At 46.3% G+C, this 14,818-nt stretch overlaps 1 protein-coding gene and 1 pseudogene across 2 annotated transcripts in view; both read right to left on the bottom strand.

The window, feature by feature from the left end:
• Window positions 1-14,818, bottom strand: part of ACO2 (aconitase 2) — a 55,109-nt gene that overhangs the window by 31,537 nt on the left and 8,754 nt on the right. The window lies entirely within an intron of this gene.
• On the bottom strand, window positions 9,743-14,304 carry LOC128316510 (40S ribosomal protein S15a-like; annotated as a pseudogene).

Here is a 14,818-nt window from a genome sequence, read left to right as displayed (position 1 = left end):
ACACTAACATCATAGAAAATGTTTGGGTTAAGGGGTGCCTGGCTGGCTCTGTCAGTTAAGCATCTGACTCTTGAGTTCAGCTCAGGTCACAATCTCGAGGTTCGTGGGATCAACCCCCATGTAGGGCTCCACGCTGTCAGCACGGAGCCTGCTTAGGATCCTCTCTCTCCTTCTCTCTCTCTGGCCCTCCACCACAGGCAGATGCTCACTCTCTCTCAAAAAAATTAGATGAACTTTAAGAAAACGGGTTAAGATGGAAAATCATTTTCTCCTATAATTCCCCTAATTTGTATTAAGGTGATGTGTGGTTGAAAAGAGTTGACAGCAAGCTGTTTTCAGCTGGTGTAGAGAGAGCTGGAGTCCCCTAGTGTCACTGTATTTTTGTCCTTGAAAGTCAATTTTGCAATCCAACATTCTGGTGAAGACAGCACACTCAGACACCCAAAGAGCCAGGGTATGTGTACCCCATGGGCCACTTCCCCATGTGCAGATTCAACAGTGAAAGCCCCCATGTGACAAGAGGGAACATTTAGGGCATGGGAGTCCACAGATCTGGCCTCCCAGCTCAGTCACTAGGTACCCTTATAGTAAAGTAATCCAGCCTTTCTGTGCGCCCCTTCCCATTTCTACGACATGGGAGAAGTGGATCATTCCAGCTGCATCAAAACCACCTGAGAGGTTTCATAAACACTCAGCTTCTAGGCCCTACCACGCCCAGACCTCTCAATCAGAACCACCTGGAATGGAGCCTAAGCATCGGTAAAGACTGCCAGGTCACTCTTGATACTTCTATGTCCGGGAACCACTGGACTAGATGTCCTCCAGTTCTTTCCAGCTCAGAGAGTCTATAAATATTCCTCCCCAGCAAACAGGCTCTCAGATAAACTTGTGTATTCCCCAAAGGACCGGAGGAAAATGTAGCAATGTCAGAACAGATTTATCTGCTCCAGGGAAGAAAACTCCCTGAGCTTAGGCTTTTCTGAATTAGCCATGGCCTTTGCCTTCGTTTACACACAGGCGAGGACACAGTGCTATGCATACATGCACACGTAAAATGCACCCCAGTGTGGTGCCACAGAGGGCGCACTAGATTCAGAACACTACCTGCTTATTAGCCCCTGACAGGCCAAACTGCTTACTCTTCCTATTTTAAAATACTCAGAAAATAGAATAATCCCTGTCTAGACTACTTCATTTAACAAACTACGGGGGGGGGGGGGGGGGGGAGGGGGTCATGATGCCTGCACATCTGTGTCCCATTTGCCACAACGCACCTGACAAAAGCTTAGCTAAAATCTAGCCCACCACCATGCTGTCCCTACAGTCAGGATCACAATCTGGAGGGATAAGACAGACACGAAAACAAAAAGTGTACTAAAGTTGCTATTGTAGACATTAGGTCCAAGGTGCAGCTAAAGCATGGATATAGGAATGGTCAAGAGAAAAGGAGGCCAAGACCTTCTCCAAGATCATGTTTAAGTTCAAGTTAAAAAACAAAAAACAGGGGCGCCTGGGTGGCTCAGTCGGTTAAGCGTCCGACTTCGGCTCAGGTCATGATCTCGTGGTCCGTGGGTTCAAGCCCTGCGTCGGGCTCTGTGCTGACAGCTCAGAGCCTGGAGCCTGTTTCAGATTCTGTGCCTCCCTCTTTCTCTGACCCTCCCCTGTTCATGCTCTCTCTCTGTCTCAAAAATAAATAAATGTTAAAAAAAAAATTTAGAACAAAAAACAAAACAAAACAACTGGCTACAAATGTAAAGCCAGAGAGAATGGCTCACTCAAGATCACATGACATTTGTGGAGAGCCATCATGGAAGGAGGAAGTTATTCAAAGTCCATCATATCCTTGTATAGCCCTCTCAGGACAGTCTTAGCAACTTCCAAATATTGGCCATAGGATGTTCTGAGCTAAAAGGAGCCTTAGAGAGGGGGCTTTCACATTTTGAGAACACACACCCACACAATACATTTTATGTTGTGATCCAGCCCACAGATACTGCCAGGGTGGTGTAACTAAAACAAGTTTCACTAAACAATACTGGCCATGTGCGATACACGCATATGTTTATTTTTTTAATTTAAGTAGACTCTACGCCCAATGTGGGGCTCAAACTCATGACCTGTGATCAAGAGTCACATGCTCTACTAACTCAGCCAGGTGCCCCTAATGCTTTTTATTCTACTATTATTTATACTGTGGTAAAATACACATAAAATTTTCCACCCTATTAAAGTGGCCAATTCAGCACATGTGAATTGGCACAGCCAATTCGCACCAGCACTATCTGGTCCGAAACTTTTTCATCACCCCAAAGCAAACCCCATACCCACTCAGCAGTTGCTCATTATTCCCTTTACTCGTCTTGCCCCAGGCTCTGGCAACCACTAATATGCTATTTCTATAGATTTGTCTATTCTAGATAGTTCATATAATCATCCAATAGGCAACTCTTTGTATCTGGCTTTTTTTCCTTTAGCACACTAGATGGTCTTTTTTTTTTCTCTTAAGTTTATGTACTTATTTTGAGAGAGAGAGAGAGAGAGAGAGAGAGAGAGAGAGAGAGGCAGGCACCCAAGCAGGCCCTGCACCGTTAGTGAAGAGCCCAATGTGGGGCGAGAACTCACAGAACCATGAGACTGACCTGAGCCAAAACCAAGAGTCAGACGCTTAACCAACTGAGCCACCCAGATGGCCCTAGATTGTCTTTTCTCTAAGGCAAGTTGCACCCCATTAATTTCATGATTGGGTAACATGTCAGAATAGGCAATTTAGACAATACCTTAGAGAACTTCCAATTTCTTTTTTAATTTTAATTTCTGAATTCACATCCAAATTAGTTAGCATATAGTGCAACGATTTCAGTAGATTCCTTAATGCCCCTTACCCATTTAGCCCATCCCCCCTCCCACAACCCCTCTAGTAACCCTCTGTTTGTTCTCCATATTTAAGAGTCTCTTATGTTTTGTCCCCCTCCCTGTTTTTGTATTATTTTTGTTTCCCTTCCCTTATGTTCATCAGTTCTGTGTCTTGAAGTCCTCATGAGTGAAGTCATAGGATACTTGTCTTTCTCTAATTTCACTTAGCACAATACGCTCTAGTTCCATCCACGTAGTTGCAAATGGCAAGACTGCATTCTTTTTGATTGCTGAGTAATACTCCATTGTATATATATACACCACATCTTCTTTATCCATTCATCCATCGATGGACATTTGGGCTCTTTCCATACTTTGATAATTGTTGATAGTGCTACTATAAACACTGGGGTGCATGTGTCCCTTCAAAACAGCACACCTGTATCCCTTGGATAAATGCCTAGTAGTGCAATTGCTGGGTCGTAGGGTAGGTCTATTTTTAGATTTTTGAGGAACCTCCATACTGTTTTCCAGAGTGGCTGCACCAGCTTGCATTCCCACAAACAGTGCAAAAGAGATCCTCTTTCTCCGCATCCTCGCCAACATCTGTTGTTGTCCGAGTTGTGGATGTTAGCCATTCTGACAGGTGTAAGGTGGTATCTCATGGTGGTTTTGATTTGTATTTCCCTGATGATGAATGATGTTGAGCATACTTCATGTGCCGGCTGGCCATCTGGAGGTCTTCTTTGGAGAAGTGTCTGTTCATGTCTTTTGCCCATTTCTTCACTGGATTATTTGTTTTCTGGGTGTTGAATCTGATAAGTTCTCTATAGATTTTGGATACTAACCCTTTATCTGATATGTCATTTGCAAATCTTCTCCCATTCCGTCGGTTGCCTTTTAGTTTTGATGATTGTTTCCTTCGCTGTGCAGAAGCTTTTTCTTTTGATGAGGTCCCAGTAGTTCATTTTTGCTTTTGTTTCCCTTGCCTCCGGAGACATGTTGAGTAAGAAGTTGCTGCGGGCAAGATGAAAGAGGTTTTTGCCTGCTTTTTCCTCGAGGATTTTGATGGCTTCCTGTCTTACATTTAGGTCTTTCATCCATTTTGAGTTTCTTTTTGTGTATGGTGTAAGAAAGTGGTCCAGGTTCATTCTTCTGCATGTCGCTGTCCAGTTTTCCCAGCACCACTTGCTGAAGAGACTGTCTTTATTCCATTGGATGTTCTTTCCTGCTTTGTCAAAGATTAGTTGGCCATATGTTTGTGGGTCCATTTCTGGGTTCTCCATTCTGTTCCATTGATCTGAGTGTCTGTTTTTGTGCCAGAGAACTTCCAATTTTAAAAAATGAGTTACAAATGTCAGAGCCAAATGGCCATAAGGAAGGAATTGCTCACAATTGTCCTAGGCCTTTGCAGAGCATTATCAGGCTCTCTGCAGCATTCAGTCTGAGGTGCCAGAGGCACCCAAACCTCAGCCTAACCACTTGGTGCCTCTCTCCACACAGCTATCCTCCAGGAAAATGGGAAAAATGAAGACAACAAAGCAAGTTGGTTTTTTCTTTTTTTAAGTCAAATCTACTAATTTTTTTGATGTTTTTATTTATTTCTGAGACAGAAAGCATGAGCTGGGGAGGGGCAGAGAGAGGGAGACAGGAACCAAAGCAGACTCTGCACTGACAGCAGAGAGCCCGATGCAGGGCTCGAACTCACAAGCCATGAGATCATGACCTGAGCCAAAGTCAGACACTTAGCTGACTGAGCCACTGAGCACCCCCCAAATTTATTAAATTTAAAACACATCTTCTGTTCTGAACCATGCCTTCCTATACTTAACATTAGTGTTAAAAAGGCCCTTTCTTTTTAAGAAATGATGCTGATAAGGAAGGAAGGAAGGAAGGAAGGAAGGAAGGAAGGAAGGAAGGAAGGAAGGAAGGAAGGAAGGAAGCTGACAGTGGACAATGATTTGTGTGGCATGCAGACAAGGGAGGTGTTTTTTCAGTATCCTTACTTGGAGAAATTCAACACCTGCAACCCCATGTTGATCCCCTCAATTCTGTGTGCACATTCTGGTGCTAGCATACAACTTTTCCAGAACACAATTGTCAGTGAGGGGCAGGTACAGTCACTAAAGAAGATACAAAGAAGAAATAGCTGGGATTTTAATTTTACCCTTAGAATCTCAGTAGCAGCCAAATTTGAGAAGTGATGAGCACTGCTGACCAGGGAAAAACATCTGTCTTCACTGCCATTCTCTCTGTCCTCGCTCCCTCCTACCACCAAACCTTATTCATTTATTCATGCATCTGTCTATCCGTCAAATAGTTACTGAATGACTCTGGGTGCCAGGCACTATTCTAGGCATTGGGATACAGCAATGAACAAAATGATCCTCTTGGGACTTAGAGGAAGACAGAGTGAGAGAAAGAGGGAAAAAAAAAAGTAAAACCTCAATCAGACGTTGATAAGTATCATGAAAGATAATGAAGCAGGAGCAAGGAGAAAAGAACCAAGGTGGTGGGGGAAGGTGCAGTTTAAAATAGGATAGTTGGGGGTGCCTGGGTGGCTCAGTCGGTTGAGCACCCAACTTCGACTCAGGTCATGATCTCGCGGTCCATGAGTTTGGGCCCCACATCGGGCTCTGTGTTAACAGCTCAGAGCCTGGAGCCTGCTTCAAATTCTTTGTCTCCTTCTCTCTTTCTCTCTCACCTCGCCTCTCTCTCTCAAAAGTAAACATTAAAAAACATTTTTTTTAATAAATAAATAAATAAAATAGGATAGTTGGTGGGTGCCTGGATGACTCAATCGGTTAAGCACCGGACTTTGGACTTCGGCTCAGGTCACGATCTCACGGTTTGTGGGCTCAAGCCCTGCATCAGGCTCTCTGCTTCCAGCACAGAGCCAGCTTTGGATCCTCTGTCTCCCTCTCACGGCCCCTACCCAGCCCTCCCTCTCTCAAAAATAATAAACATTAAAAAAAATTTTTTTATAGGATAGCTGAGAAAGGCTTCCATTGAGAAAATGACACTGAACAATGACCTGACAAAAGGTACAAGCCAACCTACAGACTGAAAGAGCATTCCAGACAGAAAATCTGAGGATCCTCTAAAGTGAGGTGGCAACTGTTGTGTTCAAAGAACAGCAAGGAGAGGTATTTGTACACCTATACTGAGAACAGCATTGTTCACAACAGCCAAAATACAGAAGAAACCCAAGTGTCCACCAATGGATGAACAGATAAATAAAGAAACTGTGATGCACACATACAATGGAATATCCCTTGAAAAGAACTCTGGGGCGCCTGGCTGGCTCAGCTGGTGGAGCATGTGACTCTTGATCTCAGGGTTGGGAGTTTGAGCCCCACGTTAAGCATGCGCACACTCCGTCTCGCTCTCTCTCAAAATAAACAAACACTAAAAAAATAATAATAATAAAAAAGATGATGGTGATTTGGACCAGAGTAAGAGTGGCAGAGGCAGTGAGAAGGGGTTGGAGTCTGGATATCTGTACGTAGTAACAATAAGATATGCCGACAAACCGGCCAAGGGGTGTGAGAGAAGAGTCAAGAATATCACTGAGGTTCTGGGCCCGAGCCACTTAATGAATGGCACTGCTGTACACCGAACAGGGAAGGCGACAGGGAGAGCGGGCTTGAGGGTGAGGACACTTGGGTGGAGATGTCAAGTAGGCAGTTGGATTCTTATCCTAGCCCCCCTCCCCCCCGCCCCGGAACTCGGCTAATTAAACAGTTCATCTAGAATCACAGATTATCAGGTGAACCCCAGGTGAGCCCAGATCACCAAGTATTTTTTCTTCATTTGGCAGATGAAGAAATGAAAGCCCAAGGTCACATGCCTAGTTAACAGCAGTTAGGAGAACTCAAACCACTTAAGCCTCAAGTCAAGCTTTTCCCACCATACTACTTCCCTAATTTAAACGAAGGTGTTACTGCTTCATGAAACAAATATTTATCAAGCCCCAGAATTTGTGCAGTGCTGTCTGAATTAATGAGATAAGCAAGATTGGCACAGTCCCTGCCCATGTTGAGTTTACAGTTTGGTGGAGAAGACAGATACCAAGTAATCACTCAAGGGACAATATAAGCAGCTATGTCAGAGAGGTGCTATGAAATTAAAGTTAATCAGCTGGAACAGTAGAAAGGTGGAGAACCTAAGCTAGACTGGGAGAATGGCTTCTCCCAAGAAAGTGATATTTTAATCTGAGAAATGAAACATTACAGGAGTTCGCCAGGCAAATCAAATGGGGTTTAGGAGAGGGAGTCCTAGCAAACTCGCAGGCCCAGAACAGCATGTGCAAAGGCCCCACGGTGGGAAAACACCTGTAACTGAAAGAGAAAGACAGCTTGGCAGGAGCAAAGTGCAGCAGAAATGGCATAAAATAAGGGTTAAGAGGTAAACGGGAATCTTGAATCATTAGGGAACTTGTAGGGGTAGGAGAAAAGCACCCTAGCAACCTTGAACCACAGCTCGTCTGAGTCTTGCTACAACACCTTGTGATCCCCCTGGAACACTAGATGGGAGGCCTCTAAAGGAGCTGCTGTGAAGACTGTTTAGGAAAGAGGTCCATATACATTTTTTTTTTTTTTTTTTTTGAGATCTGGATGCATTTTAACCCTTGAGCACTTATTCTGTGTCAAGCAACAGGGCACAGACACCAAGAAGAGTAAGACAGTCCCTAAGCTAATATATATTAGTCTGACCAAGTTCAGCACATAAATGCAACCGACTGTCAGCTATGCTAAAAAGCAAGCACAAACCAGAGGCAGGAGTGCTGCAGAGGAGCAATTAACTCTGGGATGCCAGGGCAAAGTTTCACTGAGTGGGGCTGAGGAGGATAAAGAAGAGTTTGCAAGGCATTCAGAGGACAGACAGTATGGAAAAGACACGGAATCACAAGTGAAGTGTGTAAAAGCTACTAAGTACTCCAAACGGTAAGATGCAAAAGACAAAGCAACAAACGGTGGAAGGTCAGGCTGGGTGAGGTTCCCTATGCTAAAATTTGGATCCCAACCTTTGGTTTACAAGAGGCAACGCCACACAATGGAAAACCTAGATCTAGCTCCAAAGCCCAGCTCTACCATTTACTGGCTGCGTGACCTCAGACAGGCTTTACCTTTGAGCCCAATTTCCTTGTGTGGAAAAAGGGGGTAATAGGTGCAGTATTATGTGAGGTTGGAGAGGACATGGATGGGCTCCCCCCAAGCCAACTATTAGGTAAAATGCTACAAGCATATTTTGGTTTTTGGTTTTTGGTTTTCAAATAGCATTTACTAGGGTTTTTCCAGCCAGTTCAAAGAGCAGGACATACTTCATGGAGAAAATTCAGAAAAAACGAAATACACAATTTTAGACTCCCTGAAGCCCACCCAGGGATACCTACCACCACTCCTCCCACCAGACTCCCTGGTCTGACACCAGGTACTCAGTGGTATTTAATACTCAGTGAGTCTGAGAGAGGCAGCAAACACCTGTTCCATGCCAAATCTAACCACCACCCCCCAAGTCACTGGCACCATAGCACCCACTATACCCACACCAAACAGGTATCATGGCTGAGGTTTCTATGCAAAGACCATTTTTAAAATTAAAAAAAAAAATGTTTATTTTGAGAGAGACAGAGACAGAGGGAGGGAGGGAAGGAGGGAGGGAGGGAGGGAGACAATCACAAGCAGGCTCTACACTCAGCACAGAGCCCGCCACAGGGTTCAATCCCACAGGATCATGACCTAAGCCGAAATCAAAAGTTGTATGCTCAACCAACTGAGCCACCCAGGCACCCCTGATATTCTTCATACCTCTGTATTTTCCAACTTTCCTAAAATGAGTAATTACCTCCATAAACAAGAAAAAAAGTTAAGAAATTAATTTCACCTTAAAAGCAGGTATTACCAAGTACTGCAACTTGCTGACTACTGAGGTTGGGGAAATAGTCTGGATCAGTATTATTTGAAGAACGATTATGATTTGTGGCATATAAAAAAAACATAATAGGGGCACCTGGCCGGCTCAATCAGTTAAGCATCTGACTTCAGCTCAGGTCATGATCCCATGGCTTGTGAGTTCGAGCCCGCATCGGGCTCTGTGCCGACAGCTCAGAGCCTGGAGCCTGTTTCAGATTCTGTGTCTCCCTCTCTCTCTGCCCCTCCCCTCCTCCCACTCTGTCTCTCGTTCTCTCAAAAATAAACACTAAAAAAATTTATTTAAAAAAAACATAATAACCTACTAGAATTTTGCTTTTGTTTCCTAAGCCCAAAAGTAAAACATACTCAATGCTCAGTTCAACCTGGCCCTAGGACCCACAGACATTCCCGAGATCACCCATAAGGCCAGCCAACTCAAATATCACAACAACCAGGAAATAGGAAAATTGTTTCCCACACCTGGAACCCAAGTCCCAGGCCTTGTGAAATTCTCATGGGTAAACACCAAGCCCTTATCTAGAAGAGATACTTTCACTAAGCCCTTACTAACCTCTGCTTCCTCTGGAACAAAGGAGCCTAGAACAGGACTGAGCAGAAACGTCTCTTCAGCAACCTCCCCAGGCCACTAATTCAACAGGATGGGGCCAAGAAGCTCATTTTCTTCCAGAAAACCTATTCCACTACTGGATACTTCTAATACTTCTCAACCACAACAAACGCCTTTTTTTAATGTTTTTTTAAAATTTACTTATTTTGAGACAGAGCATGGGGAGGGGAGGGAGGGAGGAGGAGGGAGGGGGATGGAGGGAGGGAGGAAGGGATGGAGGGGGAGGGGGGGGAGGGGGAGGGAGAGGGGGAGGGAGAGGGGGAGAGAGAATGAATATATCCCAAGCAGGCTCTGCACTGTCAGCACAGAGGCTAACGTGGGGCTCATACCCACGAAACCGGGAGATCATGACCTGAGCCGAAATCAAGAGCTGGATGCTTAAACCGTCTGAGCCACCCAGGCGCCCCCCACAACAAATGCTTCTTATACTGACCTGAAACATGCCTCCATCACATCAGAATACAGATTCCAGCACTGCAGACCTGGGCTCAAATCCCGACTCCACCCCCAACAAGCTATGTAACCTCATGTGGCTGTATTTAGCATCTACACATCCCATCTCTAAGTGGGGATAACCTTCCCAGGCCGCAGTGAGGATTAAGGAGAGCACCTGTGGGAAAGTACTCGGTCCAGTGTCTGACACTCAGCAGGCCTCACTTCCTAGCCCTGCCCTTTGGAACCAGATCAAATGAGCCTGATCACTCTTCCACACCTCAGCCTTACCAATCTTTGAAAACCTTAGTCGTGTCTTCAACACTGTAGGAATCCACACCGCATTTCCTCTGCTATCAAACAACTCCCTAATTTTACAGTCGGGTGGAAGTCTCCCATAGTAGCCAGATGCCCACAGAACTGTTCTGCAGTATTAAATAGCTGTTAGCTGTCACTCTGCTCCATTCCAGCTACTCTGCTAAACCTTGCTGTACAAAGTTCAGCCTCTCTAACTGCCCCGAAGGCCCAGAGGCCCAGAGACAGAAGTGGCCTGCCCAAGGTCACATGGCTGGGAAGCTACAGAGCCCATGCTCTTCTCACTGTGCTACAGAAGGTGTCTCAACCTCTGTTCTGGCCCAACAGCCCGCTGCGCTCAGCCCTCGATGGGGGCTCTTAGTCCCAACTGCTGAACCGGACGGAGTGCCTTCGGTGGAGTCTGGCTCCTTGGGTCTTGGCAGTGCCCACTCCCTTACTGGATGGGATACAAATCTCTTGGGCTCCAAGGGAGTAAGGGAGCCTCTGCTGATCTTACCTCTACTGACACAGAATTCTTTTTTTTTTTTTTTTTTTTGAGGTTTTATTTTATATTTGAGGGAGAGAGAGTGAGCGCACGAGCAGGGGTGGGGCAGAGAGATAGAGACAGAATCTGAAGCAGGTTCCAGGTTCTGAGCTGTCAACAAACACAGAGCCTGATGCGGGGCTTCAACTCACGAGCAATGAGATCATGACCTGAGCTGAAGTCGGACGCTTAACTGACTGAGCCACCCGGGCGCCCCCAGAACAAATTCTGAAGGGGAAACATACCCACAGTAGACCCCACTGGGGAGCCTGGCAAGAAATGAAATGAAAAAAACTGTGCCAGGCAAGGTCACAAAGGTTATCTTATGTCACCTTCCCAACAATTGTGCCAAATGGGATTGTGACAAGTCAGGTTGTCCCTTGTACAGATGAAAAAATGGAGACTCCGACAAATGAAAAAGGAAACTCCACCAAAATGTAAGCTCCCTGCAGGCAGAAAACTTGTCTAGTCAGTGAGGCATTTTATTTGTATGACTGTATTACACCCCTGGAAAAAGAATCCCAGGATTTTCCCTCTTGTGTGTTTTCGTCTTGCTTTCATGGTTCATGATGCCAGCTGAGGTTGTCAAGTACAATGAAACCAAACTGGCGGGACGGGAGCAGATTATTCTGCCGTTTTTCTAGATCTTTGAGTTGTACATCAAACCTGGGGCTGATCACTCCGCACTTGTTTAACCTGCCTGTGAGGTTCACAACAATTTTCCCAGCTCTGTGATCATCGATGATTTCAAATTTGCCAATGTAACCATGCTTCACCATCACAGTCAGAAATCGGGCGATGACTTTGGAGCATAGCCTAATAAGAGCCTGGCGTTTGCCTCTTTTCAGCATTGTTAATGCTCTTGAGAGCATCTGCCAAGACATTCATGCGCACCATTATGGTGGCACGGAAAGATGGCAGAAAGAGGACAGGAGGAGCAGGCAAGCGCACGGAGTTATGGAAAAGTTGTCTAGTCAGGTTACCATGTATACTCAGAGCCTAGAACAATGTCTGACACACAGGAGTTCAAGAAATATTTGGTCATGAAAGAGACGAAGGCAGAGCCATAATTTGAACACAAGCCTCTTCATCGTGCTTTCAAGTTTACATTTTGAGTGCCTCTAGCAGAGGTGCTGAGCCAGCAGCACCCGTTCATGGAGACAAGCAGAGGAAAAGGGACGCACCTTGTGGCACGTCATGCACACACCCACACAGAACTCTCACTTTCCCATCTGGCCAAAGTCAGACATGCTACTCTCTCTTCCCAAAGGACAGAAGTCTTCCCTTGAAACCACTTCTATTCAGAAAACAGTCCAAACCAAAAGGACTGACATTCTCGGACAGGAGGCCAGCCTAGTTGGGCCAGTCTGACCTTTTGTCCATCCTGTGAATCATGGCACATGCCAGCATTGTCTCAGGGAACCACGGGTTGGTGAGCCCCAGAATGTGGGGCAAGCCAAGGAGAAGTAGCTGAGCTGTGCAAACAGGCTGGGCTCCTGGAGGAGGCCTGGTCTCTTCAGGCAGCTGCTTCAGGGAGAGACAAAGAAGTCACCAGCCCCATTCTGACCTGCAGAGTGCCACTGTGGAAACACTCCAACCCATGCCAAGTAAAAGAAAGGGCATGCACTCTGGAACTGGATGGATCTGGCTTAGAATCACAGCTCCCCTGGCTATGGGACCTCGGACAAGATTGTTCACCTCTTTGAGCCTGTTTCCTGTTCTGTAAAATGGGGGTAAAAGAGCGGGATTTTGCGACAATTACAGAGAATGTACCGCTTTGCAAATGCAGAGAAAAAAGTCTGGAATGATAAACGCGAAATTCCTATCAGTGTTTGCCCTTGGGGACTGGAATGGGGAAGAGAGTTATGAATACACCGCATTCTTTGAGGAAAAAATATATGAAAAGCACAGAGCTCAGTTGCTGGGTTCCTGACAGGCATTCAATAAAGGTAAGTTGCTATTACTCAGCTCTCCTTGGAGGATATGCTGCTACTAACACACTGTGTATTACAAAAAGGACTATGGGGTGCCGTTTTCCACCATGTCCCTAGCTCACAAACGAAGTCCAGGAGCCCGAGAGCAGGCCCCAAGCACAAGGGCAGCACATAGCAGAACTGAAATGGGATTGAAAAGGTCTCATCTATCCACTCATGCTGCCCTTGAACGTCTAACATGACCTATCCAACCTATGCAAGCCCTGTCCAGCAGGGAAACACACTACCTTGTGTGGCAGCACATCTCACCAGGAGGACTTCAAGGTCTCGGTAGGGTAAGACCCCGGTTCCTCTGACCATGACCCTCAGCAGCCTTCCGGCTCATAGCTGTTAGCTTGTAGCTGCCCGGCTCTTCCTGGCAGGGAAGTCTCAGGCAGGCTCTGTCTAGTGGGCTACACAGGAATGCCTGTCAGTCAGCACCCTCCTAAGAAGCAGCAGCTTCCCACACCTCTGCTGCTTCTAACAAATTTCTCCCACCCCTGGGAGGTGATGCCTGGCACCTCTTCCAAGAATCCAGAGCTAAACAGTTTTCTCCCGCCAGGAGGCAATCAGCTAGCTTGGTTGCTATGCAACTGGCAGGCACAAAAGGAGATGCAGTCCCGTTCAGAGGCTCGGGAAGGGGGCAGGGAGCTGTGTCTCTCCAAGTCACAGTCTCTAAACGGGCTCCAACGCGTTCCTTTAAGGAACTGATAGATGCACTCATCTGCTTACTTGTCCTTTGCTGCTGGTGTCAGTGGCAGGGACTCCAGGCACACTGTGAACTGCATACAAATCCTGAGCCCTACTCTGGCCCCCGGGGCAAGAGCTCTGCACTAACACACTTAGGAAGGGCATCTTCTGCAAGCTCAATAGGCAGCCTGTGAGGCCGACCCACAGCTCAGTCAAGGAATAAAGCTGCCTCTGTGGGACTCTCACCTCTAGCCTCTCCCTCTCAAGTTTGGCTGGTATTTGGGGCAGGAGGCAATGAAGGCCCCCAAATAGGGCGGGACCCAAATGAACTGTGTCCCCTATATCCAGCCTACTCCACAGAGATCTACTTTCTACTCCCTATCCCCGGGAAGTGCTCTGGGCAAAGTTTGGTCGAGTGGTAAAAACCCTGGGTCCTGCAATCAAACAAATGTGCATTCAGAATCTGGCTCTGCTGTGTGCCAGACAAACTACTGAACCTCTGTGGTTCTCAGCTTTATCATGAAAACAGGCTAACGATACCTGCTTCTTACGGATGTTGTGAAGGCAAATGAGGCAGTCGTTGTAAAATGAGAGTTAGCTCAGTGACCGGGATCTCTGACACCGGCAATAGTGTGGAGCACACTAAACACGCCCCCATGACGCCCAAGTTCCACAATGGCCCACACCCCTTCCCTCCTTGCTTCAGCGTGTTGAGGTTAAGTGACTTCTTCCTCACCAGCATATAAGCTCGTCCACAGGCAGGGCCTTTGTCTTAAACCAGCTCTATAGCTCTCTCAGTGAACAGTAAGAACATGGGGGCGCCTTGGTGGCTCAGTCGGTTGAGTGTCCATCTTCGGCTCAGGTCATGATCTGGCAGTTTGTAGGTTCAAGCCCTGCATCCAGCTCCATGCTGACAGCTCAGACAGAGCCTGGAGCATGCTTTGGATTCTGTGTCTCCCTCTCTCTCTGCCCCCCCCACCCCCCCCCCCCCCCCCGCTCACTCTGTGCATCTCTCTCTCTCAAAAATAAACATTAAAAAAAATTTGTTTTTTAAAGAACAACACCACAAATGTCCAGAAGGTGAAGGAACCCAACTACACAGCACTGAAGTGTAGAGGTTAAGGGGGCTCCTGAGACCTCTTTGGTTCCTTGCACAACTGGCCCCAGAATTGAAGCTCCCAAAGCTGTCTCAGACCCTGCAGGGCAGAAGCAGGAATACTCCCCACTAGGCCAAACTTCCCCCAGGACCTGGACTTCAATGATAAAAATACAACAAATGTAATTCTAAAGCTCATTTTCCCAATGTTGCCCTTCAACTTAGAGAACAAAATCAGGAAGCCAACAGATTTATTTCTGCCTCTTCTCCCAACTCTTTTTTTTTTCTAATTTTTTTTTTAACGCTTATTTATTATTGAGAGACAGAGTGACACAGAGTATGAGCAGGAAAGGCGTAGAGAGAGGGAGAGACACAGAATCTGAAGTAGGCTCC

This window comes from Acinonyx jubatus, chromosome B4, assembly GCF_027475565.1.
Source record: "Acinonyx jubatus isolate Ajub_Pintada_27869175 chromosome B4, VMU_Ajub_asm_v1.0, whole genome shotgun sequence".
In the NCBI taxonomy this organism is placed as follows: Eukaryota; Metazoa; Chordata; class Mammalia; order Carnivora; family Felidae; genus Acinonyx; species Acinonyx jubatus.
This window is presented reverse-complemented; position numbering and strand designations above follow the sequence as displayed.